Source organism: Somniosus microcephalus, chromosome 1, assembly GCF_052327205.1.
Source record: "Somniosus microcephalus isolate GS21.2 chromosome 1, FLI_Smic_1.0, whole genome shotgun sequence".
Classification (NCBI taxonomy): domain Eukaryota; kingdom Metazoa; phylum Chordata; class Chondrichthyes; order Squaliformes; family Somniosidae; genus Somniosus; species Somniosus microcephalus.
The window spans coordinates 154,739,263-154,754,539 of NC_140987.1; positions in this window are offsets into that span (position 1 = coordinate 154,739,263).

Consider the following 15,277-nt stretch of genomic DNA (forward strand, 5'->3'; position numbering starts at 1 on the left):
GAAACTTACTTGGTCACCAGTGTGGAGTTCAGGTAGGTTGTGTTCCTCTGTCATAGTAGTACTTTTGCTTTTCTTTCTGTTGCTCTTTGAACTTCCTCACTTTCTCCCCCTCTTTTGTTTTCAGGAGGTTCTCCGGGATGGGTAGGTTTAACCTTAGCATACGTCCCATAAGGAGTTGGGCTGGTGACATACCACACTCGAGCGGCGTTGTGCGGTATACAAGCATGCTCTGGTAGAAGTCAGTTCCACTGTCTTTTGCCTTGTACATCAGTCTTTTCACTGTGTTTGCGGGCTCTCCTGGGTCAACAGCTCTGGACAACGTGTCTGCTGTATACATCAGCTTACCCGGTGTGTACGCAACATTCAGTTCATCATAGACTGTCTCTCCTTCGCTTTCCACAACGAGGACTCTCTTTACCAGGTTCAGTCTCTCACAGGCTTTTAAACCTAGTATGGTTTGCACCTCCTTTGGCACCACGATTAATGCTAGCGTGTGCTCTCTGTCCTTGTGTGTTACTTTGACAATGCATCTTCCTTTCACTGGTATATCAGTACCTGAGTATCCTGTCACTTTCACTTTTATTCCATGTATCTTTGGTCTGGGTCTAATTTTCTTAAAATCAGTCTCTGATATCACATTAACTTGTGCTCCAGTATCCAATTTTAATGGAATGTGTATGTCATTCACTTTTAGTGTCAACATCCAGTCTCTTTCTTCTTTTTTGTTTTCAGACACAACATCTACACAGAACTCCTCTGTGTCGCTTTCATCTACTGCATGGACCTTGCTTTGTTGCACTTGGTTCTTGCAGCAACGGGCATAATGGTTGTTTTTGTTGCAACTATTGCATTTTTTACCATATGCTGGACACTTTTTTGGTGGATGCTGTGTACCGCATCGACTACATGACTTTCAATTGCCCCTTTCATTTTCGTTTGCTGGCCACGCCTCTTTTTTCACATTGGCGCTCTTTTTGTTAAACGGTTTGTATCCGTTCTTTCTCACTGCATCCACGTTGCAGCTATTGTCACTGAACAGCTCCTTTGCCTGCAGCTTCACAGTCTCTGTAGCCCTACACAGTGCTATGGCTTTTCCCAGGTCTAGATCTTGCTCTCTTAGCAGCCTTTCCCTTAGACCATTATCTGGAATACCACACACCAGTCTGTCTTTTATCAGCGAGTCTGTCAGTCCCCCAAATTCACACGATTTGCTTCTGTTTCTCAGTTCAGTCACATACTGATCAATAGTCTCTCCCGTTTTCTGTACACATGTGAAAAATCTGTGCCTCTCAAACATCACGTTACGTTTAGGTATGCAATAGGCCTCAAACTGTTCCATTATTTTATCTAGTTTCATTTTGTCTCCATCAACAGCGAATGTGAAGTTATTATACACCTCCAGTGCTTCATCACCCACGACATGTAAGAACAGTGACGATTTCTTTTTATTACTTTTCTCGTCAGCTCCGATTGCCGCTAAATCCAACCCCACACGTTGTTTGAATCTCCTCCAACTTTCAGCCACATTACCTGTCAACTGAAGCGTCGCCGATGGGTGTAAACCTTCCATTTTTTCACTTCGTTAGCTATTCTCCAATGGCAAGCAACGATGTTCTCTTTTGGCTTGCTAATTTGTGGAGAGCTGATTTAACTTCAGATTTTTTCTCTTCATCTCTTTCAATCACTTCTGACACCATGTCATAGAGTCAATGGCCTAGAAATTGGGTTCTGGTCTTGCCAGGGCTGTAGCGCCAGAAAGTTTGCGCCAGCGGTAATCCGGCAGCGCCCGACGAAAATTCGGGTGCGCCGGGCCCAGACGGCAGCGGGTGCTAAAACCCTCCTTTAGTGCCTCAAAACGGGCGTGAACTTGGGTTTCCCGGCGCTAATCCCCCGCTGCGGCACCCAATGCGGTGCGGCAGGCGGGGGAACTGCAGGCCTCCTCCTCCTGTTAAGGAGGAGCTGCCTGCAGCCGACAACTGTCCGGCGGATTGACCCGACATCTGAGCCCGGCACCTCGGGGAAGTGCCGGGCTCGCATGAGACACTGATCAGGGCCGCGGGGGGGGAATGCAGGAGTCCGGGAAGGGAGGTGCGGGCAGGCGGCCGCCGGGAACGCGGCCGGCCGCCGCTCCACCTTTATGCGCCGGCACACACTGGGGGAAGACTCTGTTGCCAGAGTCTTAGTTGCGCCTGCCACGGGCGAGGCGGGCGCAACTGAATTTCGGCTTGGGGCCGGGTTACCACGGCAACCGGGACGCTGCGCACACCGATGACGTCATTGGTGCCGGCGCAGCGCTACCGGTCTACCGCCGCGGAAGGGCCCCAGGCAATTTAGGAACCGGCGCCAATTGCAGCGCTAGGCCCTCTAGCGCCGCAAAATCGGTGCTAAGGGCACTGAATTTCTAGGCCATAGAGTTTTACAGCACAGAAAGAGGCCCTTCGGCCCATCGTGTCTGCGCCGCCCATCCATCCCTGTCCAGTCTAATCCCATTTTCCAGCATTTGGTCCATAGCCTTGTATGCAATGGCATTTCAAGTGCTCATCCAAATGCTTCTTGAATGTTGTGAGGGTTCCTGCCTCCACCACCCTTTCAGGCATTGAGTTCCACATTCCAACCACCCTCTGGGTGAAAAAGTTCCTCCTCAAATCCCCTCTAAATCTCCTGCCCCTTACCCTGAATCTATGCCCCCTTGTTATTGACCCCCCCACTAAGGGGAAAAGTTCCTCTTTATCTACCCTATCTATGCCCCTCATTATTTTGTACACCTCAATCAGGTCCCCCCTCAGCCTTCTCTGCTCCAAGGAAAACAACTCCAGCCTGTCCAGCCTCTCTTCATAGCTGAGGCGCTCCATCCCAGGTAACATCCTGGTGAATCTTCTCTGCACCCTCTCCAAAGCAATCACATCCTTCCTATAGTGAGGCGACCAGAACTGCACACAGTACTCCAGCTGTGGCCTCACCAGCGTTTTGTACAGCTCCATCATAACCTCCCTGCTCTTATATTCTATGCCTCGGCTAATGAAGGCAAGTATCCCATATGCCTTTTTAACCACCTTATCTACCTGCTCCGCTGCCTTCAGGGATCTATGTACATGTACACCAAGGTCCCTCTGACCCTCTGTACTTCCTAGGGTCCTACCACTCATTGTGTATTCCCTTGCCTTATTTGTCCGTCCAAAATGCATCACCTCGCACTTTTCAGGGTTAAATTCCATTTGCCACTTTTCCGCCCATCTGACCAACCCATTTATATCGTCCTGTAGCCGGAGGCTTTCCTCCTCGCAATTTACCACCCCACCAATTTTCGTGTCATCTGCGAACTTACTGATCATACCTTTTACATTTTCATCCAAATCATTTATGTAGATCACAAACAATAAGGGACCCAGCACCGATCCCTGAGGTACCCCACTGGACACAGGCTTCCAGTCACAAAAGCAACCTTCGACCATCACCCTCTGCCTCCTGCCACTCAGCCAGTTTAGGATCCAACGCGCCAAGGCACCCTGGATCCCATGGGCTCTTACCTTCTTGACCAGTCTCCTATGCGGGACTTTGTCAAAAGCTTTACTGAAGTCCATGTAAACCACATCCACAGCATTTCCCTCATCCACCCCACTAGTCACCCCCTCGAAAAATTCAATCAGATTTGTTAGACATGATTTACCCTTGACAAAGCCATGCTGACTATCCCCGATTAATCCTTACCTCTCCAAGTGGAGATTAATTTTGTCCCTCAGAATTTTTTCCAATAATTTCCCCACCACAGATGTTAGACTCACTGGCCTGTAATTCCCTGGTTTATCCCTGCTACCCTTCTTGAATAATGGTACTACGTTAGCTGTTCTCCAGTCCTCTGGTACATCCCCTGTGGCCAGAGAGGTTCTGAAAATTAGTGTCAGAGCCCCTGCAATCTCCTCCCTTGCCTCCCACAGCAGCCTGGGATACATCTCGTCCGGGCCTGGGGATTTATCCACTTTGGCCCGCTAAAACCGCTAGCACCTCCTCCCTCTCGATGCTAATATGTTCAAGTATGTCACAGTCCCCTTGCCCGATTTCTATGTCTGCATCGTCTTTCTCCATAGTGAACACAGATGCAAAAAATTCATTTAAAACCCCGCCTACATCCTCTGGCTCTACACACAGATTGCCACTTTGGTCCCTAATGGGCCCTACCCTTTCCCTGGTTATCCTCTTGCCCTTAATATACTTATAAAACATCTTAGGATTTTCCTTTATTTTGCTCGCCAGTGTTATTTCATGGCCCCTCCTCGCCCTCCTAATTTCTTTTTTAAGTATGCCCCTGCACTTTTTATACTCCTCTAGGGCTTCTTCTGTCTTTAGTCTTTTGTAACTGCCAAAAGCCTCCCTTTTATTTCTAATGCATTTTTGTATATCCCTTGTCATCCAAGGTTCCCTTTGCTTGTTGGTCCCACCCTTGACCTTTACAGGAACATGTTGGCGTTGTACTCTCTCTATTTCCCTTCTGAAAGTCTCCCACTGTTTTGATGTGGATTTTCCTATAAGCAGCTGCTCCCAGTCCACTTTGGCCAGATCCTGCCTTATCATATTAAAATCGGCCTTCACCCAATTTAGAACCCTTATTTCCGGGCCGTCTTTGTCTTTTTCCATGACCACCTTAAATCTCACCGAATTATGGTCACTGTCGCCAAAATGCTCTCCTACTGACACTTCCACCACTTGCCCGGCTACATTCCCCAGAATTAGGTCCAGTACCGCCCCCTCTCTTGTCGGACTTTCTACATGTTGGCTCAAAAAGCTCTCCTGGATGCACTTTAAGAATTCTGCACCCTCTAAGCCTTTCACACTCTGACTGTCCCAATTTATATTGGGGAAGTTGAAATCCCCCACTATTATTACCCTATTATTTTCGCACTTCTCTGAGATTTGCCTACATATCTGTTCCTCTATCTCCCCCTGACTGTTTGGGGGCCTATAGTACACTCCCAGCAAAGTGTATTGATTTCTTTGTGGGTTCAATGATGAGACATTTATGAAAGAGAATGTCTTTTAATCTAAAGCTTGTTCAACTCTTTTATACAGCATTTACAGGAGACATCATGCTAGTGATGCATCTAGAACAAAACTGAAACTAAACTGAACTGCCTTGCTTGTCTCTGTCACATGCCCTCTGCTGGTCAGGCACAAGCAATCAATACATGCAATCATGCTGGTAAGGCATCATAATCGAACAGGCAAATACCATCTCTATTTGCTGATATCATTACAGACCCTGCTCCTCTCACAAATGGACCCTAAGGTGAAGGGTCTCTGCGAGCCAAAGCTCACAGCCAACCTGGTATATCCTGGAACAGCCCACCGGTGTTCCATAGAAGGGGTTTGGTAAGTGGACATAGGTTTACGAGGCGGAATACATCCCATGGGCCGTGAGATCTATGTGGTTGGCTCCAGCATGGTATCTGCCGGTGAGCGACTCACGGGGTGCAGAGTTTATGATCCAGCAGCAAACATTGCCCTGGCAGTTAAGTTCCCCAGCACCATGAGCGCCCAGCAGGCTGAACTGTCCGCGGTAGTGTACGTCGTTACACACCCCGAAATCTTCCCCACCCCATACATGATTTGCTCGGACAGTATGTTTACGTGCAATTCGTGTACGGAGTACCTGGTCATCTGGTCCTGCCGTGGATACACCTCCGCCGACGGGAGACCTCTCACAGTAAAACCCCTGCTGGAGAAAATCCTAGCAGCAGTGGAGGAGGAAGGGGAGGTCTTCATTCACAAGGTGAAGGCCCATTCCTCCACAGAACCCCGTAGTCAGGGTAACCAGCAGGCTAACATGCTGGCTACGGAGGGTGCCTGCACAGGCACTTTCTGGGACCCATATGGATCCAGACCCACAGCAGCAGTCAGGGGTAGGGATGGGACACAAGGGAGTGCAGGGGTAGCTTTAGCCCCGGACATCAAGACGGTCCAAACCCAAGACCCCGTCCTTAAGGCACTCCTCAGCGCTGTGACTGAGGGAAAAAGGGTAGAGGGCCCTTATGGCACAGCAGCCCTCTCCGTAAAAGAAGGCATGCTGTTCAGGCGGGAACAGTGGGTTGTGCCGCAGCAGCACCAGAGGGAATTCCTTCCACTGGCCCATGAGGGTCCAGGAGCGGGGCACCCCGGGCCTGAGACCACCTGGCAGAGGGTGGAACAGGCGGGATGGTGGCCAGGACTCAGGGAAGATGTCCGCGAGTTCTGCGCCGGCTGTCTGGTGTGCGCTGCTAATAACCCTGACCCCCACAAAAGGAAGGTACCTATGGGACACATCAGGAGGGTAGAGGGACCATGGCAGTCAATACAGGTTGACTACATCGGGCCCCTACCCACCGCCCAGCGAGGTTATAAGTACTGCCTAGTCCTGGTAGATGTGTTCACCAAATGGGTAGAAGCCTTCCCCTGCAGAACAGCCACAGCTCTGGGTACAGCCAGGATCCTGGTCCGGGAAGGGTTCTCGCGATGGGGGCTAATGCAGTATGTGGAGTCTGACCAAGGGAGTCACTTTACTGGGCAGGTAATGCAGAATACCCTTATGCTGCTTGGCATCGAGGGGAAGTGGCACATTGCACACAACCCACAGTCATCAGGGATTGTGGAAAGGATGAATAGGACCTTAAAGGAGAGGTTAAGGAAGGAGACGGTGGACTCGCCTCGAAAATGGGCCGAGGTCCTACCGCTGGTCCTGATGGGGATCCGGGCCAACCAGTCGAAAAGCACGGGGTACTCCCCGCATGAGCTGAAGACTGGCAGGGTTATGCGGACCCCCACCCATGTACTAGCCCCGGTGCTCACCGAAGGTCAGTTCAGAGAGGTAAACCAGGACAGGTTCGCCCGAAACCTCTTCGAGCACTTTAAGCAGGTCCACGGGCAGGCAGCTGGGAACATGGGAAAGCAGCATCGGAGCAACCGATTGCTGCTAGAACCCCGAAAACACCACGAGTGGGAGGTAGAAGATCAGGTCATGGTGAAGAACTATGCTCGGGTAGGAAGTCTAGAACCGCTATACATGGGGCCCTACAACATTGTAGACAAGGCCAGCCCCCTGGTATACGCCATTAAGATGCCTCAGCGTACCAAATGCTTCCATATTAATCAGTGCAAACTGTTTAAACTCGAAGAGAGAACAGCCAGTTGGGGTAAGGTCTGAGGATAGAAATCCTCAGCCTGCAGCGGGAACAAGTTCACAGACTGCACAGGCAGGTGCTGTGGCTTGTTTAAGGGGAGGGGCCATCCTGCCCACCAATTGGGACACTCCCCTACTCTTCTGGGATCCAGATGAGGAGGGATCCGAGAGCGAAGACCCCGCCCCTGACCCAGGTTTAGTGGAGGAGGGACCCGAGGGCGAAGACCCCGCCCCTGACCCAGGTTTGGGACCTGGGAGCGGAGACTCTCAGCCTGCAGCAACAGGCTGCGAAGAGTTACCTGCCCCTAGCCCAGGTTCGGGAGAGGTAAAGCCTGAGGAAGAAGATCCCCAGCCAGCGGTAGTGGTGAGTCCACAGATCGCACCGGAGGAGGCAGTGGCTCGGGTTAAAGGCCCACCAGTCAGAAAACTCCCACCCGCCAAGGTCCCTAGAAGGTCCTCACGGACGCCCCAGCCAAAGAAACCGTGGTCACCGGCTCCCCAGTTAAAAGGGGCAGCCTCCCGAGTCTGGGGTAAGTCCAAAGACAGAGGTCCCCAGCCAGCAGCCACAGGCTGTGAGGGACCGAAAGTGCAGGACAGTGCGGCCACACCGAAGGGAGCGGTCTGCCACAGCCCTAACAGGAATTAGGCTGGCCGCCCAGAGACAGGTGGCGGATGTATATAGTTTAGGTAATTTAAGTTTAGGTATTTTTAAGTTTGGGTGTTTGGTTTAAGTTACACAAGGTGATGGGTAGTTTTAAATAAGTAGTGATCTGTTAAGAGTGTGTGTATTTGAGTCAAGGTCGCAAGACCGGACCATGCTTTACCCAGGCCAGAGAATCTCCTCGGGACCTGGCTGTATGTTCTTGTATCTCTTTGCAGAAAGGTTTTCAGGATGAAGGGGTGCGTAATCCTACTCGCCCTGATAGGATTGAGCATTGGAAAGCAAGGTGACGTGGAGGAATCCCACATCCCTGGGTGCTCAGGAGAAAGAGCACCTATAGTAACCGATGGAGGTGGCGAACGGGACGTGGAGGAGATCACCATCTACGTCCACGAGGGAAGGTGGCCAGGGTGGCTGGGGTCCAATTCGTCTCAGTACTCCAACCAAACCAGGTTCACGTATGGGGAGGCCTCCCTCCTGTGCCCCAGGGCACAGGTCATTAACACAAGTGTTAGCGTCACCGTAGGGAAATGTGTATGTTTAACGTACAAGGGACCCATTCCTTTGGATAGGGGGTGGTGGCTCAGAAAGCTGAGCAAAGATATGAGAAATCCCGCAGTCAAGTGGGAACGGTTGGGGAACAATACCCACCAGCCGATTACAGGGACTCATGGGGGATTAAGTGTGTGCTGGGATAAGTGGTGGGAACCGGATCAGGGGATTTATGTCTGTATGTGGTGGTCAGAGAGGGTCTGCCCCACAGGCATATCCATCATTTTCCACCGGCAGTGGCAAGACGCTGGGGAGGGGATGAAGTGGGATACCAGCCTGAAGGTGTGTGTGGTCCCATACTCCCTGATCCCAGTCAATGCCACTGAGCTCGTGACCCGCCCCCGAAAGCCCCTGCCCATGACCCAAGCAGCAAGGACACACAGGGAGGGGTGCCCCGCCACCACCAAGGGACCAGGGAATGGGCTGGTACTAGTGCCTACAGATCAGGTGCTGTACCAGGGGGTACACTATGCGGTAGCCTCCGTGATTTTAAATCTCACCGAGGTACACTTACTGGAGTGGTGCCCCAAAGAGACAGAGCAGCTATACCAGGCCCTATTAAAGGAGATGTTTGGAAATTTTTACAAGTTTAATTTCGCCAATGTCAACAAAACCGAACTGTACACCACACACCATGAGTTTTTGGGTAATACAGGGAGACAAAGAAGGGGAATGATGTTTTTACTGCGTTTAACACAGGGTCCTCTGTCATCAACAGCTTGGATGACATAGAATTACCACACAGATTAACTGTTTTTAAACCGTTTAAGAAAATCTTGATGGATGAGAACAAGGTAGTGGGCTCAGAGTTACATGAGGACCAGGCCATGACGGTCCATTTAAAGGAAATTATAGCTGAACTGGAGAAGCATGCAAAGACCGTAAACGCCCTCATAAGGGAGGACAGAAATGCTTCGGATCAGGCTGTGCAGGACGGGGTGTGCGTGCTGTATGGGGCGTGGTTGCTGTGCGAGGGCTGCAGTAATCTGGAGGATTTAAAACAGGGTTTAGTCCCCTCCTGGATCAGCAACAAGCACCTCGCAGCCCTCCATCCATTTGAGAATGCATTAAGCCCGTGCCAACTCCGGCTAGCTTCTGAGGCCTACCCAGTCCCAGTAGATTGTGGACGGTCAAACCATATGATCATGGGTATAGTAGTTAGGATGCCGGCCATGGGTAGGAACATTGGAATCATTCAAGAGGGTGCACACATCCGTTTCACAGCGTCCTACCTTATGTCATAAAGTGGGAGCACACTATGACAGGTACTGACCTCTCGGGGTGCCGGAGCTGGGGAGCACACATAATCCTGTGTCCCCAGCACTTGAACGCCTATTCAAAACCACAGTGCGGGTTCAGAGCTGCTGGCGCAAAACCTATAAATTGTACCATGGAGGCAATGGCACTGTTGTGTATGTAATATGTGTGCTACTTTGAACCTATGGACAGGACTGCACTACTTGTAGGGCGTAGTGATACGCAGTACCACTCCTGGCCATAGGGGTATAAACAGTACTGTGGGTACTGATCTCCCCTCAGTTCCCGCCTGTGGGCATGAAGTAAAGACCTACGTATAGTCCCTACCTCCAACCAGTAAAGACCTGTTTGAGTTATACGTTTAAGTCTTTGTGTTAATTGTTCAATACAATACACATACTTAACACTGGCGACGAGTCAGGTTCTTACCCTGCGGCAGTTGAAGAGAGGTTTCAAACATCACCACCCCACCAGAAGCGACAGGCTTTAGGACTCTGAAGCCTCCATCAGCGACTGAGCACTGGAGTGCAGCAGCCATCCTGACAGCTTCCAGCGACTGACAGAAGTCTTTCTGCAGCTTCCTTGTTCAACCTAGGTGGTGGGGTAAGCCGTGCAGCGTTGGCTGCAAAGACAGGGCTGGGGAAGTTGGAGAAGATAAGGGCGATCGCAATCCCTGATAAGAGCCGCGGTGAAACGCGCGAGCGGGTAAGCCAGAGCCCGGGAGCCGCTTCAAGTGCGAGGCGCAGCGCGGGCCAGCGATCGGGACCAAAGATAAGGGCCGCACTCGGACTGAAAGGCACGGTGGCTGCAGAAGCTCAAGGTGCGAGAGCCGCGGTGCACAGCGTGGGCTATCGATCGCGGCGAAGATAAGGGCCGCACTCGGGGGCTGAAGGGAGACGGCGTCGGGGGACGGGTGAAGACCGCCAAGCGCGGGAAAACCGCCATTTTGTGGGCGGAGGACGATGGCAAGAGCGGGAAGCCGCCATCTTTGATAACAAGTAAAGAAAATAAAATCTGAGAAATTGCAAATCTACAATGCCTAAACACGGGAATATTAGCACCTTTGATAGTGACCTCGAAGATTGGGCCATATATGTTGAAAGAGTAAAAAATTATTGTAAGGCCAATAAAATTCGTGACCAAGATAAAGCTCTAACATTATTAAATTTAATGGGTGCGAAGACATACGGGCAATTGAAACACCTGTTATCACCAGATGAACCGGCGGATAAGACGTTCGATGAGATTGTTACTGTCCTGAAAGATCATCTAAACCCCACGCCGCTGATGCTAGCGGAACGATTTAAATTTTACGACAGAAGGCAGCTACAGCATGAAAGCAATGCTGAATATTTGCTGGAATTGCGTAAATTAGCGAAATATTGCCAGTTTGGAACGGGACTGACAGATGCACTACGAGACAAATTTGTGTGTGGTTTATTTAAACAGGATACACAAAAGCGACTGCTCGAGGAGAATGAGCTGACGCTTGAGAAGGCGGTCACTATGGCAGCAGCACACGAAGCCGCAGTGAGAGGCACGGCAGTAATGCAGCTACGGTCACCGGAGCTCAGTGCACACAAATTGGGTGTGAGTTCTGGCAAATGTTATCGTTGTGGAAAGACAACGCATGATCAGAACCAGTGTTGGTTTAAAAACCAAGAATGTAGAACTTGTGGTAGGCTTGGACATATAGCTAGAGTATGCAGGTCAGGGAAGAAGACCAGCAACAAGAAGTCACCGCAAGGAAAATACGCAAAGGTACACAAGGTGACCGGACAGGAGTCCGATTCAGACGCTAGCAGTAATGAACTGGCTAGCTTAAGCTGTAATGAACTGGCTAGCTTAAGCGTACTCAACGCTGGTAAGGGTGCAGACCTCCAGACAATTTGGGTCACTCTTCAGATAGAAGGAGTCCAAGTAAAACTGGAATTGGACACTGGATCGGCATTGACGGTCATAAATAAGAAAGATTACGGAAAGTTATTCCAACATATTCCCCTACAGGATACGGGGATTATATTGAAAACATACACGGGGCAAAGAGTGTACCCCATCGGGAAAATAGAGGTTGCAGTGGTCCACAAGGGCGAAGACAGTCAAATAATGGACTTATATGTGATATCTGAAGGAGGTCCTCCACTACCAGGACGGGAGTGGATTAGGAAAATGAATATGGACTGGCATTTCCTACAAACAATAACGAGTGAGAACTCGGTGAAGATAGTCGGCCCAGACTCTGGAACGGATGATGGTAAGCCCAACTCAGGTGCAAAAGACAAAGTTTCAGCACAGAATTCCACTGAGCAACAACAACATAGTTTAACTGTGGATTCTGAGTCTGGCAAGTCTACTGATGTGCCCATTTCTGAGGGACACCGGGCTCGAACTCAACTCCATTTCAAACTACAACAGCACTTAGAACAAATGCTTCACCGTTTTGAGCAAGAGTTGAATGCAACGAAAGAGTTCTTTGATATAGAGTTGGAGAATCTGGAAAGACAACAGAAGCAGCTGATGGAGAAAATGGAGCAGGAGCACACAAAACGTCTGATGTCAGAGGAGTTAACGGTCAGCCAACTCCTGCATATGCTGAAGGACAGGACTCTGAAATGGGAAAAACTTGAACACGAACTTCAATATTCAAACGAAAGGGGTTCGGAGCTCTCAAAGGTTATTGGAAGAGCTGAGGTGGCAACACAGACTGAGATGACTGCAACAGAGCAGCCCTTGGATGCCAAAAGTACGCTGACTCACGTCAACGTAGAACAACAGACCGCTGAAACAGCTGCTCCGGTAGAGGGATTGAATAGTCCGATCAATCAATCTCCAAAAGAAGTTGAAGTAGTAAAATCTCAAATGAGGTCATTAGTAAACGACTTGCTGAAAGCCCAGAAAAAGCTGGATGCAGAGGTACACATGAAGTCTCTTCAGGAAAGATGTCTGGATTTGGAACAAGAGCTGGCTAACGTCCAGCTGGGTATGGAGGAAATAGACGACCCTCTCACTGGTCTGGCTCAGGACGACACCGAATATTACCATGACCTGGTGGACGACACCGAATATTACGATGTCCTGTCCTGCCCAGCTTGTAACTTCGACTCCCAAAGTGCAGAAATCATGGAGGAGCACCAAAAGTCTACGGAACATCGGGAGAAGCTGGCTCTATGACGGAAACAGGAGGAAGAGAAGGAGGAACTGCGCATGCAGCTGGCAGCTGTGGCAGCTGACAATGGAGCCCAGAGAGTCTCCAAGAAGCAGAAAAGGAAAAGTCGAAACAGAAGATGACCCATCTGAACCATTATTCCCTCGACCAGATCACACACATGGTCCCTCCGAACGGAGCCAATTCAGTTCGGAAGTTCAAACTGTTAAATCCATGGAAGGACTATTGAATGAGTCACTCCAGCAACGTGAACCGACTACACCACAGAGATTGAATCTGTGAACTGTTTTCCGCAGAGACTGAATCTGTGATCTGTTTTGACATGAAGTTATCTATGTATCTATGTTATTCTGTTATGTAAACCTGAAATTATATATGTATATATGTTATTACGTTATGTTAAATGGGGAGATGACTGTAAAGCTAAGAAGGGAGGAATGTTGTGTATGTAATATGTGTGCTACTTTGAACCTATGGACAGGACTGCACTACTTGTAGGGCGTAGTGATACGCAGTACCACTCCTGGCCATAGGGGTATAAACAGTACTGTGGGTACTGATCTCCCCTCAGTTCCCGCCTGTGGGCATGAAGTAAAGACCTACGTATAGTCCCTACCTCCAACCAGTAAAGACCTGTTTGAGTTATACGTTTAAGTCTTTGTGTTAATTGTTCAATACAATACACATACTTAACAGGCACAAGGCCATGTTCCCCCACAGGTAGCATATATAGGAGGCGGGACATATTGTGTCACCGCAGGTGCGCCCCACTACCAGCATGGACAGCATAGCTGGTGTCTGGTAAGTGACAGTAGTTTCTGCTTTAAACCCGAGGCAGAAGTTCAAGTGGCCCAGGAACGAATTGTTCCCATTCCTGAACCCTCCACTGTTCACCTCACTGTAAAGGAGAATTTCACCAATCTACAAAAGTAGGTAGCGCATTTCGGCTGTGAAATCCCCCCTCTCCCAGAACATCTTACCAAAATACTCAAAGCAGTAATAATCTCCCAGAAACATTTCTACACTCTGGAGTAGAAAACAGTAGAGATAAGGGCCAAGATATTGGATATTGTAGTTCCACCCTGGTTGGACATTTTTGAGAATATAGAGGTCCCTTCGTGGATTAGACTGGCTTCCCACATCCTCGTGGTTTGCCAGCTGGGAATATTATTGTACCTAGTATGCACTCAGTGCAAGGGAAAAGGCCAAATACTAGAATTCCGAAACCAAAAGACCTGGAAGGATCATTATGTTAAGGTGGAGGGAGATACTCCTGTTGTGAATTTTTTCTGTTTGTGTTTTGAATAAAGATTGTTGGTTTTTTTTATGTTCTTTTGTTATTTTTAATAAAGATTTTTTGATTTGTTGCTTTTAATAAAGATGATGTGTACCAAGTGGTGCAGGGGTGTTGGATCCCCTCCATGCTTGGATGTGTGTAAACGCCTGTAATCTGTCTATGTATGCTTATGTACACTACATTTTACAGAATGGGAAATGCATGTGTCGTGGGATCATAGGTAGGTAATTACAGGGGAAGATTGACTATGGAGGGTCAGGAATTTTGCTCACCTTGTCAGGATGATACTTAAAGCGAGTTTAGTATCAACAGGGGGGAATGTAGGGTTCTCAAAATTCCCACATTCCCCAAAAGTTATGGATAAAGGGACCCTGTATGGACAAGTTGGTAAAAAGAGTAACCAAAATGGCTTCTGCAACCTCGTGACCAAAAGTATAGGATTTTAAAAGCAAGGCCCTGCAAAAAGGCAGGCACTTTTCAAAACCTGAAACGAAACCTAAAATGCATGAATCTGTGAAAAGACTTTGTGGAGCCAGACAGCTAAGCAAACACAGAATGTACATTCATTCACCTTGGAACAGATCAGGTCAGAATGGGCCTAATCAAGGCCATTAGGTTTTCTGCATATATAATCGGTAACAGCTCACAGTAGCTATCAAGCCAGGATGAGGACAATTAAATTTCATAAATAACAAACAGCCAGGACATCGAAGCCATTAAGCACGGAGACAACCACCCCAGAACTCGTTAAAGTAAATGGCTGTAATCATTTTAAACGAGCCCGCCGAAAGTTAGACAAAGGACTGACCTGATTTGGCGTGCAGATAAGGAATGAAGAACCGTGTATAATTGTAGAAATGGCAGACCAATTAAATACATACTTTGGTTCTGTCTACACAAAGGAGGACACAAATAACCTCCCAAAGATGTCGGGGAACATAGGGTCTAATGAAAGGGAGGAACTGATAGAAATCAGTATTTGTAGGGAAATAGTGCTAGGGAAATTGATGGGATTGTGGGCTGACAAATCCCCAAGGCCTGATAATCTACATCCTAGGGTACTTAAGGAAGTGGCCCTAGAAATAGTAGATGCATTGCTGATCATCTTCCAAAATTCAATAGAATCTGGATCATTACCCATGGATTGGCAGGTAGCTAATGTTACCCCACTGTTCAAAAAGGGTGGTAGAGAAAAAA